General features: G+C 39.6%; 1 pseudogene; it reads right to left on the reverse strand.

Annotated features, from left to right (window-relative positions):
• Positions 1–8,731: 8,731 nt before the first annotated feature.
• On the reverse strand, positions 8,732–14,801 carry LOC149154152 (beta-amylase 1, chloroplastic pseudogene; annotated as a pseudogene).
• Positions 14,802–15,717: the final 916 nt, after the last annotated feature.

Genomic DNA, 15,717 nt, shown 5'->3' on the forward strand with positions numbered 1-15,717 from the left:
AATGCACTATCATGATATGGTTGATTATACGTATTTCTAGATCTACATATTGTCGCAATGTTATGTTCTGGGTCTAACTGATGTCTGGTACAGCTGCAAATTGAGAAAGTTTATTTTTAGATCTGTACGCAGGTTGGCTTCGGTAAAAAGGCGTGTATATGCGGGTTTTTCTCATTGAAGTAGCGTATATCTTTTGAAGCTTGATTTTGGGTTTACAGTGGGGTCTGACTGTTATTACAGAGTTCTGTAGTCTGCTCTGTAACTGGTGATTGACAGGGTTCAGTGTTTCAGGGTTTCAGTGATTCAAAGTTTGGTTGTTTTATGCTTCAATGATCTGTTGTGAAAGTTGAATGAATTGGGGTCTACAGATTGTAATGTTGTGCTTCAGGAATATCCAGTCTGAAAATGTATGAAAGGTGGTATCTGAAGGAAAGAAGATTGTAGGTCAGCACCTACGTACTAGTATCTTGGCTAGTACAAGAGCAAAGGGGGTTGGAGCTCCCTTCCAAGGAAGTCTGGAGAACGAGAGAAGGTTGTAGCCTTCTGCAGGTTGTAGCCTGCGTACTGGTATAAGGCTGCACCAGTACAAAAGATTGTAAACTGAAGTTTCATATTAAAGAAAGATAGAGACAACTTGCAGCAAGTGGTTTTCACCCACATTGGGTTTCCACCTTATATCTTGGTGTTCATGTGTGTGGCTTTTGATCTGTTCTGTTATACTGCACCTGTTTACTGTTAATGTGGTGAACAATGTCCTGATGAACTTAACTGAAAGAATAAGCTAACTAGATTATGAGTTTTCTTCTTATACGCTGTTTTATTTAGTCACAGTAGCGTGTACACGCTGGTTCACCTAACTGAAGTAGCGTATATGTTTCTGAGCATTGAAAAAGTTTGATTGATCTGATAATACTGATTCACCCCCCTCTCAGTATTATTTCCAACAATTGGTATCAGAGCAGGTCCTTCAGAGAAGCTTGATCGCTTGAAGGTAGATCATTCATCATGAGCAACTACGAGAAAGAAGCATCAATCAGGCCACCGATTTTTTATGGGACAAATTTCAATTATTGGAAGGTAAGAGTTACTGCATATCTTCAATCTCTTGGTACAGAAGTTTGGAACATTGTAGAAACAGGCTATGCTTTTCCTTCAGCTACTCCTACAGATCCAGCTGAGAAAAAGCAGTATGAAACAAATGCAAAAGCAGTCAGTACTCTATTAGGAAGTATATCCCAAACAGAATTCATGAAGGTCATGCACTTCAAATCAGCAAAAGAGATATGGGACAAAATGATCACTAGCTATGAAGGAGATGAACAGGTAAAGCAAGCTAAACTTCAAACTCTCAGGATTCAATATGACACTCTCAAGATGTATAATGATGAAAGTGTGGCTAATTATTTTCTTCGGGTAGATGAGATTGTTAATTGTATGAAAAATTTGGGTGAAGAAATAAAAGAGACTATAGTAGTTCAAAAGATTCTAAGATCATTATCCCCCAAGTTTGAATCTAAAGTATCTGCAATAGAAGAAAAAGAAAATCTCCGTGTTCTCACTATGTCTCAGCTACATGGAATTCTAACTGCTTATGAAATGAGAAAGGGAGGTCCATCTGACAGAAGGGAAGCTGCTTTTAAGGCATCAGGAAAAGAAGATTACTATGAAGCAAGCCATGTTCCAGAAGAAAAGGAAGAAGAATCAAATTTTGTCAGAAATCTTCAAAGGGGTTCTGGAAGGTTCAGAGGTAAGCTACCTTTCAAATGCTTTGCTTGTGGAAGAGTAGGTCATTATGCTGCAAAATGTCCTTATAAGGATAAAGGAAAAGAACCTGCTAGATGGAACAAGAAACAAAGTGCAAATAAGAAAAGCTACTACACCCATGAAGATAGTGATGGCTTATCAAACAGTGATGAAGATGAACAAGGTAATAAATATAAGCTGTTAATGGCATTTGAAGATGATGATTATGAGGATGCTGTAGATGTGGATAATCTCTATAATGAAATTACTAGACTCAAGAGATGCATAGAAGAAAAGAATGTGATCATTGATACTTTGCAATTTCAAATTGATGAAAAGGAAAAACATCTTGAAAAACTAGAAGGTGAAATTGTTGGTCTCAGAAAAGAAATTGAGAAAACAAAAGCTATTAATCTTAAGTTTGTCAAAGGATCTGAAACTTTGGATGAGATTATCAGTGTGCAGCGGTCTCCTCTAAACAAGACAGGTTTGGGCTATAATGGAGAAACCTCTCAAGCATCCACCTCAAAAAGTTATCTTGATGCAGCAAGAAGAAATGAGCAGAAGAACAATGAAGATAATCAGGTAAAGCAGGGACGGATTACAAACAGAAACTATCAGGGACAATCCTTCTTAAGGGTGAACAAAAGCTACAACCAACCACAGGTAAAATCTTCTCAGTTTGGCTCAAGAATAGATGAAAATAGAAACTACAATCAGTTGGCTGGTAGATTCAATAACCGCAGAAGCTTCTTCAATGGACAATGCTTTTCTTGCCATAACTTTGGTCACAAAGCAGCTCAATGTGTTGCATATAAAACAATCATGACTAGGGAAGCTCAAAAACAAAGAAGTATGACAGGGATTACAAAGAGGACCTATAACAACTTTTCGGTTCTTGAAAATGAAGTTGAATGTTCTATTTGCAATAATTTTGGTCATAAAGACTCTGAATGCAGGAGCAGGTTTCAGGAGAAAAAGGAACAAGCCACGAGCACCAAAACATGGAGAATAAAGGAACCTCAAACAGAAAGATGTGGGATAGCATTTTATGCAGAAGGACAGGAAAATCTATGGTATATTGACAGTGGATGTTCGAAACATATGACAGGTGATAAAGAAAAACTTGAATCTTATTCTACTTTAGAAAAGGGAAAGAAAGTTTCTTTTGGAAATGATACTCCTGCAACTATAAAAGGAAAAGGTATTGCTCCTTTGAAAGAAAAGGTCAAGGCTGGAAATGTTTTGTATGTTGATGGATTGAAGCATAATCTTCTAAGTGTCAGCCAAATGTGTGATCAAAAAACCGAGGTTATTTTCAGATCGAATGGATGTCTTGTTCGTGATCTTGATACAGGTAAAACAGTTCTCAAAGGCAAAAGAACTCCAAATAATCTGTACATATTTGAAGAAGGACAACAACAATGCTATCTTAGCAAGGATGAAGAGCACTGGTTATGGCATCGAAGGTTGGGACATCTAAGCTTCTCACAAATAAGGAAAGCATGCAAATATCAGGCAGTTCGCGATCTTCCAGACATCAAAATTCCAGACAACACCATATGCAAATCTTGTCAGTTCGGAAAGCAAACCAGAACTAACTTTCCAGAGAAGGAAGGATCAGCTAGCTTGCCTCTTGAGCTAGTCCATACAGATGTATGTGGTCCATTTAGGAAAAGGACACCTCGAGGAGAAGAATATCTGATATTATTCATTAATGATTTCTCAAGGTTTGTTTGGTTAGGGCTTATGAAGCACAAAGATGAAGCATTCGAAAAATTCAAATCCTTCAAAGCATTGGCTGAAAATGAATCAGGACAAAAAATTAAGTGCCTCAGATCTGACAGAGGTGGGGAGTTCACATCAAATGAATTTTTCGATTTCTGCGATGAACATGGGATAAGAAGAGAATTCTCTACAGCTAGAACTCCTCAGCAAAATGGGGTTGTGGAAAGAATGAACAGAACTATCCAACAAATGGCTCGTGCTATGCTCGATGAATCAGGTACTCCTGCAACCTTCTGGGGTGAAGCTGCACATGCTGCTGTTATTATTCTCAACAAAACAAATGTCCGAGTAAACAGCACTCAAACACCTCATGAGCTTTGGAGTGGTAAAACTCCTTCCGTGAAGCACTTCAAAATCTTTGGGAGCAAATGTTATATTAAGAATACTGATGAGCAACTTGGCAAACTTGAACCAAGAGCAGATGAGGGCATTCTTCTTGGTTATTCTCCACATAGCAAAGCATACAAGTGTTACAATAAAAGACTTGGCAGAATTGTTGACAGTATTGATATAGTGGTTGATGAGAAGGGATATATTCCTAGGCAAGTTCATCATGAAGACATTGAAGAAGATGAAGGTTACTCTCAAAGGCGAAATGATGAAGAAGAAGAACCTCAAGAAGAAGAAGAATCTCAAGAAGAACCAGAGGAGCAGACAAGAATAGAAGAGAAGACTCCATCCAGATATGTTCAAAAGAATCATCCAGAAACTCAGATTGTGGGGCAGAAAGAAGCAGGAGTACAAACAAGAAGGACACTTGCAGAAGCTTCAAGCTACTTGGCATTACTCTCCTCCATTGAACCACAAAATGTGAAAGAGGCATGCAAAGATGAATGTTGGGTCAAAGCAATGGATGAAGAACTTGAGCAAATCGAAAAGAACAACACTTGGGAATTAGTTCCTAGACCAAAAGATAAGAATGTAATAGGAACAAAATGGGTCTTCAAGAATAAGTTAAATGAAAATGGAGAAGTAATTAGAAACAAGGCCAGACTTGTTTGTAAAGGGTATGCACAGCAAGAAGGAATAGATTTTGAAGAGACCTTTGCTCCTGTGGCAAGACTTGAGGCCATCCGAATGTTCCTTGCTCTCTCAAGCTTTCAAAACTTCAAGGTATTTCAAATGGACGTGAAATCAGCCTTCCTGAATGGAGACTTAGAAGAAGAAGTATATATTGAGCAGCCAGATGGTTTCATTCTTGGGAATGATCCAAACCTTGTATGCAGATTGAAAAAGGCACTCTATGGACTCAAACAAGCTCCAAGGGCTTGGTACTATCGGTTGGACAAATATCTTCACCAACAAGGCTTTTCAAAAGGATCAGCAGATAGCAATCTCTATATAAAAGTTGAAAATAACAAATTGCTAATTCTTGTTGTTTATGTAGATGATATTATTTTTGGCAGCAATGAAGAGACTATGAGTCAAAACTTTGCCTTGATTATGCAGAAAGAATTCGAAATGTCACTTCTTGGAGAATTGACATATTTTCTTGGATTGCAAATCCAACAAAATGAAGGAGGTATCTTCTTGTCTCAAACCAAATACCTCAAGCAGATCTTGAAGAAGTATGGAATGGAAGAGTCAAAGCCAGTATGTACACCCATGGTTACAGGATGCAGCCTCAGTGCAAATGATGAATCAGCAGCAGTTCACCAACCCACTTATAGATCCATGATTGGGAGTTTGCTTTATTTGACAGGTACTCGACCAGATATTACACATGCAGTAGGAATGGTTGGAAGATTTCAAGCCAACCCAAAGGAAACTCATCTTCAGGCAGTCAAAAGAATCTTCAAATATCTTCAAGGGACCCAAAACTATGGCTTATGGTATCCTAGAAATACAGATCTCACTCTTCATGCTTACACGGATGCAGATTGGGCTGGAAGTGTGGATGATAGGAAAAGCACAAGTGGTGGTGCTTTCTTCATGGGTTCCAGACTAGTATCTTGGTTCAGCAAGAAACAGAGTTCGATTGCCTTATCTACAGCTGAAGCAGAATATGTGGTTGCAGCATCTTGTTGCACACAACTTCTTTGGATGATGCAGACCTTGCAGGACTTTCAAATCACTTGCACTCCACCCGTCTCTATCTTATGTGATAATACAAGTGCAATCAGCATTTCAAAGAATCCAGTCATGCACTCAAAGACCAAGCACATACCAATCAAGTACCATTTTCTTCGGGAGCAAGTGCTTGAGCAGAAGGTTAAGTTGGAGTATGTTCCTTCTAAGGAACAAGTTGCTGATATTCTCACAAAACCACTGCCCAGGGAAACTTTTGAATATCTCAGACAAAAGCTGGGAGTAGTAGATGCTTCATCCTGCTGTTGAAGCTTGTCTGTTCAACAGAAAAGTTGGTATACGCAAGTTACGAAAGGTATATTCGCGTATACACGCGGATTTATGCTGGGAAAGTCGCGTGTATGGTGTACGCATGTTGCAGAGAGTATATCCGCGTCCATACGCTGGTTCATGCAGGAGAAATCACGTATATGAAGTTCTGAATAGCAAGGGCACACTCTGGAGTTCTGAACAGCAATGGGTATGTCAGAATTCTTCAGGCACGGTTTCAGGGAGTGCAGCAGGCACAGGTTCAGGGGGAGCAGCTTAAAAGTCTCATCAAGCATTGTTGGCATTCAGCTGTTTTGGTTGTTGATTTCAGGAAAAGGAGCTCAGAAAGGAATCCTGGTTGCTGATCTAAAAAGCTGTTTATAATATGCTGCTGATGACTTTCATAAGTCTTGGTCTAGATCTGTTGTCTCTATGTCATGTATCTCTCTTGTGATATCTCTTTTATGGTGTCAAGGTCATGTAACGGCCTATGTTGGTTTCCCCACTATGCCTGGGATGAATGCTGTAATATAATTGGTTGTTTCTGATATGTCCCCTCTTGGTAGGGAGTATGGATGTATGTATTGAGTCTTTTGGTGATAGGAAGGTCCCTTATGGTGTCTAAGTCTTGGTTCTTGTTGAAGAACATCTTTTGCAGATCTGGCCTACTGTCAGGGGGAGCATGAGTCCGCACAGCCAAGCGGAGCACAGCCCTTTGCCCTTGATGTCAAAGGGGGAGAGTGACTTGGTGTGGTGGTTGCCATCAAGTCCAAAGGGGGAGATTGTTGGCATTATGATTCAAGTGTTGTCCTTGATGGCAACTCACTCAGAGGTTGGTACAGGTGCTCAGAGGTTGGTACAGGTGATGGCAACTTAATCAGAAGACAGATCTTAGTACAGCATGCCAAGGAAGTTCATATACGCAGGTTCGTTAAGCCCAAGTCGCGTGTACACGCTAGTTGGATTCAGCAAAAGCGCGTGTATGTGGAAAAGTACCTTTGGTCCATGGTGGTTAGTCCTTGGAAGTTGTGCCTATGGTTTCGGACCATTGTGTCTCGACGGGCGTGTCGATCCCTAGTTTTGAAGTTGATGGTATTGTGTTACTATGGTTTTGGCTCTTGGTATTGAGCAAGGCCTAAAACTATATAAGGAGAAGAAGATCATTAGGCAAAATTATCTTTCGACAAGGCTTGAATATCTAAGAGAGGAAGAGATCTGATATGCAGGTTCTGGGTTGCTTGATCTAAGCCAAGGAGAGATCACATCGGTTGATGGAAGAATAGATCTAAGGATAGATCGGGATCTAATGGTTTGAAATGCACTATCATGATATGGTTGATTATACGTATTTCTAGATCTGCATATTATCGCAATGTTATGTTCTGGGTCTAACTGATGTCTGGTACAGCTGCAAATTGAGAAAGTTTATTTTTAGATCTGTACGCAGGTTGGCTTCGGTAAAAAGGCGTGTATACGCGGGTTTTGCTCATTGAAGTAGTGTATATCTTTTGAAGCTTGATTTTGGGTTTACAGTGGGGTCTGACTGTTATTACAGAGTTCTGTAGTCTGCTCTGTAACTGGTGATTGACAGGGTTCAGTGTTTCAGGGTTTCAGTGATTCAAAGTTTGGTTGTTTTATGCTTCAATGATCTGTTGTGAAAGTTGAATGAATTGGGGTCTACAGATTGTAATGTTGTGCTTCAGGAATATCCAGTCTGAAAATGTATGAAAGGTGGTATCTGAAGGAAAGAAGATTGTAGGTCAACACCTACGTACTAGTATCTTGGCTAGTACAAGAGCAAAGGGGGTTGGAGCTCCCTTCCAAGGAAGTCTGGAGAACGAGAGAAGGTTGTAGCCTTCTGCAGGTTGTAGCCTGCGTACTGGTATAAGGCTGCACCAGTACAAAAGATTGTAAACTGAAGTTTCATATTAAAGAAAGATAGAGACAACTTGCAGTAGGTGGTTTTCACCCACATTGGGTTTCCACCTTATATCTTGGTGTTCATGTGTGTGGCTTTTGATCTGTTCTGTTATACTGCACCTGTTTACTGTTAATGTGGTGAACAATGTCCTGATGAACTTAACTGAAAGAATAAGCTAACTAAATTATGAGTTTTCTTCTTATACGCTGTTTTATTTAGTCACAGTAGCGTGTACACACTGGTTCACCTAACTGAAGTAGCGTATATGTTTCTGAGCATTGAAAAAGTTTGATTGATCTGATAATACTGATTCACCCCCCCTCTCAGTATTATTTCCAACACTTACTATAGCTTTATATTCTTGCAAATAAAATGCACAACAATGACGCTAGCTTCAATTTTCGCCTTTTCCAATGCTTGGGTTTTGTTCTTTTCCAATATCTCGGTTTTGGTCTTTTCCAATGTCAGGATGTTGTGCTCTTTTTTTGAAGTTCTGGAGTTTGAACAAATATGGGGAACTAATTAAATTCTTGTATTAAGCTTGGATAAAATGAATTTCGTATGTACTAATTTGTTAAATTAATCACAATGAATTGTTCTACAATTGCAATGATACAAATTGTTTTATAATTGCAACGATATGGTTGAAACTCATCTTCAAATCAATGTATGTTAATGTGATAAAGGCTAATTATACTGAGTTGCAAGTCATGTTAATGTAACAAAGCCTGATGATATTGGTTGATGTATCCATTAAAAGCCTTTGTTCATGTTAATGTAACAAAAACTAATTATATTGAGTTGGCATAGCCATTACAAGGCTGTATTTTCACAAGAGCACATGGAGGAGCAGGATAGTGAAATAACACATTAGTTTAATTCCAACAATAAATATGTTTTGCATTCAGATTTTTCCTGCATCAAAAAAGGTAAGCTTTAGACTTAATTATGTAAGAATGCAGTAACCTCTTGGACCATTGGGAATGTAGCATAGAAAAATGAGTTTGTATCTTTGTGTTCTTTCTCCCATGAACTTGAGGCCCCTCCTTGTGTCATTTTTCTAACAAATGAGATAAATAATCTCCAATTTTTAGGTTCGAACAAATGCTGGTTCATTCTCAAATAAGTGAATGCACACATGGGTTCCACTATGGTGTTATGACCATGTTATGGCAGTTAGAGATTCGAATTCCTAACGATATGAACGTACGCATCTTGATCAAATCTTGGAAGAGAATTCTCCCCAGTGTTGGGTTGTGTTATATTCTTTCCACAACTAGCCCAAGTAGTTAACTGGGGGGCGGAGCCCCCCTGTTCGTTGCACCAATTGCATAGCGGGGGGAGTCACAGGGGGTTGATGAGTGCATGTAACCCCATTCTATGGGGTCCGGGCAGCGCCCTGGAAAATTTTGGTTTTGGACCCTATGTTAGGTTGGGCAGACCTACTTATGGTTTTGTGCATGATTTTCACACATGGTTTTGGAGACGACGGTTTTCTGTCCCTGGTATTGGATTCTTCAGCATGTATAAATATGTATTGTAACATTGAAAGGAACATAATGAAAAATCACGCTGGTAGGTCTGGTTTTGGGATCCAGGAAAAAATATTTGTGCATATGTGTTATGCTCTCGCATTGTTCATTTTCTGTGTTTTATAGTTTGTATGTATATAATTTCTGCACGGGGTTAAAACCTACATTTGGTATCAGAGCTATTTTGGCTTCAAGGGGATGCCTTTATTACTGAGGAGTTTTGCTCGAGCCTGTGGTAGACCCTGTTCAGTGGGAGATCTGTGAGATTGATTCTCGTTGTGAAAGAAGATGGTGAGCAGTGGAAAGATAGAGATCGAGAAATTTAATGGTTAGAGTTTTGAGTTGTGGAAACTCAAGATGGAAGATATGTTGGTGGATAAAGATCAGTGGATCACGGTAGATCCAGGTACTAAACCAATGGGAGTGTCTGATGAAGAAGGGAAGAAGTTGGATCAAAAGGTAAAGAGCACAATATGATTGTGTGTCTCAGATTTAGTATTGCTGAATGTATCAGGGGAAGCCACGGCAAAGGCTTCGCACGACAAGTTAGGGATTTTGTACCAATCTAAGTCTCTGGTGAATAAACTATTCCTATGGAAAAAGTTGTATAACTTGAGGATGAAAGATGGAGACACGGTGACAGAGCATCTGAATGCATTTAATACTCTGGTAAGTAAATTTTCGTCTGTTGATATCAAAATTTCAAATGAAGATAAGTGCATTAGTTTGTTGTGTTCTCTACCAGATTCGTGGGATAGTCTGGTTATTGCAATAGGTAGCAATGCAACTGCCTTGCAGTTTTATGAAATAGTCTCATCCTTTTTGACAGAGGAGATGAGACAGAAAAATATGGAAAGACAGAATGGTGATGCCTTGTCTATACGAGGATGGTCCCAGAATAGAAACAAAAATAAGTCATCAAGTGGGAGATCTAAATCTAGAGGGAGATCTAAATCTCCAGGAAAACCTGTAAAGGTGGTGTGCTGGAAATGTGGAAAGGAAGGGCACTACAAAAGGGACTATAAATCTAAAGCTCCTAACAAAGGAAAGGAATCTGATGATGCTCCTTCTGCAGAGGAAAAAACCACCTCAGATGAAGGTGGGGATGTGTACTTCTCTTCTTCAAGTACACATGTAGATCATGAGGCATGGTTGATTGACTCAGGTGCATCCTTTCACTTCACTCCCCATAGAGAGTGGTTCTGTGAGTATGAGAAATACGATGGTGGTGATGTCTTCTTAGGGGATGATAGGAAGGCTAGAATCATTGCTCGCAGAAAAGTAAAGTTGAAGTTGCAAGGTGGAAGGGTTAGAACACTTCCGGATGTTCTACATATTCCTGCATTGGCTAGAAATCTAATTTCTATAAGAAAGCTCGATGATGTAGGTGTAAAAATAGCGTTTGATAAAGATACCTGCAAGATGGCTCGGGGAGCAACGATATTGATGTGGGGAGTTCGGATTAGAACTCTGTACAAGCTGAAAGGTAGCACTGTTCTTGATGGGTGCAAAATTTTTGTGGTTCCTAAAAGTGGAGTAGAAAATCTAGTGGTCTCTGGAGAGAAGACCATGCTATGGCACCAAAGGCTTGGACATATTGGAGAGAAGGGCCTTTGAATACTTCATGGTAAAGTTATGGTAGAAGGTATGAGTAATAACTCTTTGGATTTTGATTTCTATGAAAATTGTGTATATGGGAAGCAGAATCGGGTGAGTTTCCCCTCTGGTAGTAAGAGGGCGAAACAGATATTAGAGCTTGTGCACAGTGATGTGTTTGGACCTGTGAAGTTTCCATCACTGGGTAAGTCTGTGTACTATGTATCATTTATAGATGACTTCTCAAGGAATACATGGATATATTTCCTTAACAAGAAATCTGAAGTCTTTAACAGGTTTAAAGAATTTAAGGCTCTAGTGGAAAACCAGACAAAGAAGAAGATAAAGGTGCTGAGGACAAATAATGGTGGAGAGTTTTGCAGTAAGGAATTTGAAGATTTCTGTAAGAAGTGAAGATTTCAAAAAAATGGAGTTGCAGAAAGAATGAACAAGATGTTGATGGAAAGGGCAAGAATCATGCTTAGTGGTGCCGGGTTAGGACAGGAATTCTGGGCAGAAGCAGTGGAGACAACATGTTACCTGGTCAACAAATCACCTTCATTAGTGTTGGAGGATAAGACTCCACAAGAGGTATGGACTGGTAAGAAACCCTCTCTTTCACATCTGAGGGTATTTGGATGTGATGCATATGTACATGTTCCAAAGGAGAAAAGAACCAAGTTGGATAGTAAATATGAAAAGTGCATCTTTATTGGGTATAAGGATGGTTTAAAGGGTTATAAGCTTTGGAACCCAGTACCAAGGAAGGTTGTGTACAGCCAAGATGTGGTGTTCAGAGAGGTGAAAGATGTTATTAAACATGAAGTCCAACCAAAGGAACTTGAGAAGATATAGTTTGAGCTAAAGGAGGAAGAATCAGAAGATGAAGAGCCACAAACTCTAGGTGTGAGAAGATTAGTTCGAGAAATAAGGCAGCCAGAAAGGTATATTCCATCTGCTTTTTGTTCAAATTTTGCTTTATCTATTACTTATGATGATCCCAGAACTTTGAAGGAAGTAGTAGATTCAGAGGATGGAAAAATATGGAAAGAGGCCATGGTTGATGAAATGGCATCTTTGCATAAAAATGAGGCTTGGGATCTGGTGGAGTTGCCGACTGGAAGGAAACCCATTGGCAAAAAATGGGTGTTCAAGAAGAAGAAAAATGCAGAAGGAAAGGTGGAGAAATACAAAGCTTGGTTGGTAGAAAAAGGTTATTCCCAGGTGCCGGGAATTGATTTTGGTGATATTTTTTCTCCTGTTTCCAAGGTAACTTCTATTAGATTACTTTTATCTGTTGCTGCTACTTTTGATTTTGAGGTAGAACATATGGATGTGCAGACAACATTTCCTCATGGGGATCTGGAAGAGGAGATCGACATGAAGCAACCTGAAGGCTTTGCGGTGAAGGGTAAGAAAGAATTGGTATGCAGGTTAAAGAAGTCTTTGTATGGGTTAAAACAGTTACCAAGGATGTGGATTAGAAATTTGATACATTTATACGGGGACTTGGCTTCACCAGAAGGAAAGTAGATCATTGTGTGTATTTTAAATTAATTGGTGACCATGTTATTTATATGGTCTTGTATGTGGATGATATGTTGTTGGTTGGAAATGACAAAGAAATTATCCAGGAATTGAAGACCCATTTGTCCTTGAAATTCGACATGAAAGATCTTGGTGATGCAAGCTATATTTTGGGCATGGAAATTAAAAGAGATCGGACAAAGAGGAAGCTCTGGTTAAACCAGAGGAAGTATGTGGAGACAATATTGCAGATGTTTAAGATGTAGGATAGTAAACCGGTGAAGGTTCCTATTCCTGTACGTGTAGAGTTATCTGCTGAATAGTGTCCCAAGACACAAGAAGAGGAAAAGGACATGTACTGTGTTCCATATGCAAGTGCAATTGGTAGGCTGATGTATGCGATGGTCTGTATTATACCAGACATTGCACATGTAGTGGGAGTATTGAGCAGGTTTATGTCAAAACCATGGAAGGAGAACTAGACAACAGTGAAGCAGCTTTTCAGGTATTTGCATGGCACTAGTGATTATGGTTTGTGCTACCAAGGAAGACCAGGATTGGACAGAGTGTTGTATATTCGTGGCTTTGCTAATGCAAACTGGGCTGGAGATCTAGATCAGAGAAGATCTACAAGTGGGTATGTGTTTAACCTATTTGGAGGTGCAGTCAGTTGGATGAGTAAGAAACAATCTGTAGTGGCACTATCAACTACAAAGGCAGAATACATGGCAGCCACTCATGCAAGCAAGGAAGCGGTTTGGTTGCAAAGATTTTGTTCAAGTATGGGGTTAGTACAGGGAGCTATAAGGATAGACTGTGACAGCCAATGTGCAATATTATTGGAAAATAACCCTGCATATCATTCAAAGACAAAGCACATTGATGTTCAGTATCACTTTGTGAGGGATATGATAGAAGACAAAAAGGTGTTGCTGGTAAAGGTGGACACTTTGAAGAATACTGCAGATGCATTGACAAAATCTGTGAGCTCTGAGAAGTTCTCTTGGTGTAGAGAAACAATGGGTGTTGCAGGGCTGGATAAATGAAAAATATCTCTTGTGGCCCCCTGTGGAAAGCAAACAACAAGTGGGAGAATGTTGGGTTGTGTTATATTCTTTCCACGACTAGCCCACGTAGTTAACTGGGGGGTTAGAAGGGGGCTGGATCCCCCCCCCCCCCCCACCCCCCCCCTTTGTTGCGTTGATTGCATAGCGGGGGGAGTCACATGGGGTTGAGTGGTGCAGGTAACCCCACTTTATGGACCAATGGGACTGTAGCATAGAAAAATGAGTTTGTATCTTTGTTTTCTTTCTCCCATGAATTTAAGGCCCCTCCTTGTGCCATTTTTCTAAGAAATGAGATAAATAACCTCCAATTTTTAGGTTCGAACAAATGTTGGTTCATTGTCAAATAAGTGAATGCACACATGGGTTCCACTGTGGTGTTATGACCATGTTCTGGCAGTTAGAGATTTTAATTCCTAATGATAAGAATGTATGCATCTTGATCAAATCTTGGAAGATAATTCTCCCCAGTGTTGGCTTGTGTTATATTCTTTCAATGACTAGCCCAAGTAGTTAATCCGGGGGTTAGAAGGGGGGCGAAGCCCCCCCTTGTTCGTTGTGCCAATTGCATAGTGGGGGGAGTCATAGGGGGTTGAGGGGTGCATGTAACCCCACCCTATGGGGTCTGGGGTAATGCCCTAGAAATTTTTGGTTTTGGACCCTACATTAGGTTGGGCGGACCTACCTATGGTTTTGTGCATGATTTTTGCACATGGTTTTGGACGTGATGGTTTTTGGTCCATGGTTTTGGATGCGATGGTTTTTGGTCCATGGTATTGGATGCTTCAACATGTATAAATATGTATTGTAACATTGAAAGGAACATAATGAAAAATCAAGTTGGTAGTCCCGATTTTGGGATCCAGGGGAAAATCTCTACGTATATGTGTTATGCTCTCGCATTCTTTATTTTCTATGTTTTAGAATGCATGTAATTTCTATATGGGGTTAAAACCTACACCCAGAAAGAGGGGCCCCAACTTTCCGAGTTGCAAGGATGACTTTTTTTATTAGTTTCTCTGGGGAGCATTGTGCATCTCCTCAATGTTCCCAATCCTTCATTTCAATGCAAGTAAAATTTAAAATCACCCCATGTCTCGCAAACATGGAAGCTATTGGCCTATACCCATCTCTGGATCGAGTATTATAATATCCAACAATGAGCTCAGGAGCATGGGATCTAGTTCCGTAATTCCAATGTATTCCAACCAGTTTCCTAGAAATATTGACACCTGTGCCACGAAAAATGGCTTCAGATGCTATTAGGATTCTCTCTCCATGATTAAGAAGCATACCAGAATACCACTCAAGAAAAAAATCACCATAAGGAGTATTCCAACAGCCATCTCTTCTGAAAAATAGTGCATCCTCAAGCCAGTTGTTGTAGTGGCCTGTGTCACTTGGGCCACCATTACCCCATTCCTTCTTCCCATCAGATTCAACAAAATCTTTAATTTTAGAGACCATATATGGCAATACAAGTATATCCAAACTATTTAATAAGGGACATTGACTCCAACAACTTTAAGAGATTATATAGAATCTATACACATGTACATATATAAAAAAGGTTTGATGCAACTATGCTCTATAGAAACCAACCCATCAGCACTGATCATAGCTTTGTACCATCCTTAACAAAGGAGAAGCCCTCAACCTTTGAGATAGAAATTATTGATTGGAATTCAATTCCCATTCTGATGCCATCTAGAAATATTGTAGCGATAATAAATATACACCTACTACATCTACAAATTGATACAACAGAGGATCGAATATTTTAAAAAATACCATTCAATATCACTAGGGCAAACCACAGGGATCGGGGATGAGAACTTTAGAACTCATGTCGTTTCCAACAACAAGGAAAGATCTACAGGAAGATGAAAATAACCATTGGGTTAACTTGTTAAGTTCAATTGAGGACAACGCTCCTGATCTTAATTATATAAGGTTACCACTCCCTAGTCAATAACAACATGTGTTGTGGAAATTTCTTTGCATGGTGCTTATATGTTCCAGAGCATTGTGCAGTCTGAATGTGGCATGCCTTATCATTTCGCATTGATTAAAGGCACATAAGAATTTCTTTTACTAATTCTTTGATAGTTCATTTATTTGTTATATTTATTTGAAGGCAATTGGGGATGAAGGTTCTATACCCTTGGCGTAGTTCTGTTGCATCCAACCATACCGTGTGGGCACATAT

The sequence above is a fragment of the Pinus tabuliformis genome, chromosome 9 (genome assembly GCF_031772625.1).
Source record: "Pinus tabuliformis cultivar Carrire ecotype Pingquan chromosome 9, CPIR1, whole genome shotgun sequence".
Lineage (NCBI taxonomy): Eukaryota > Viridiplantae > Streptophyta > Pinopsida > Pinales > Pinaceae > Pinus > Pinus tabuliformis.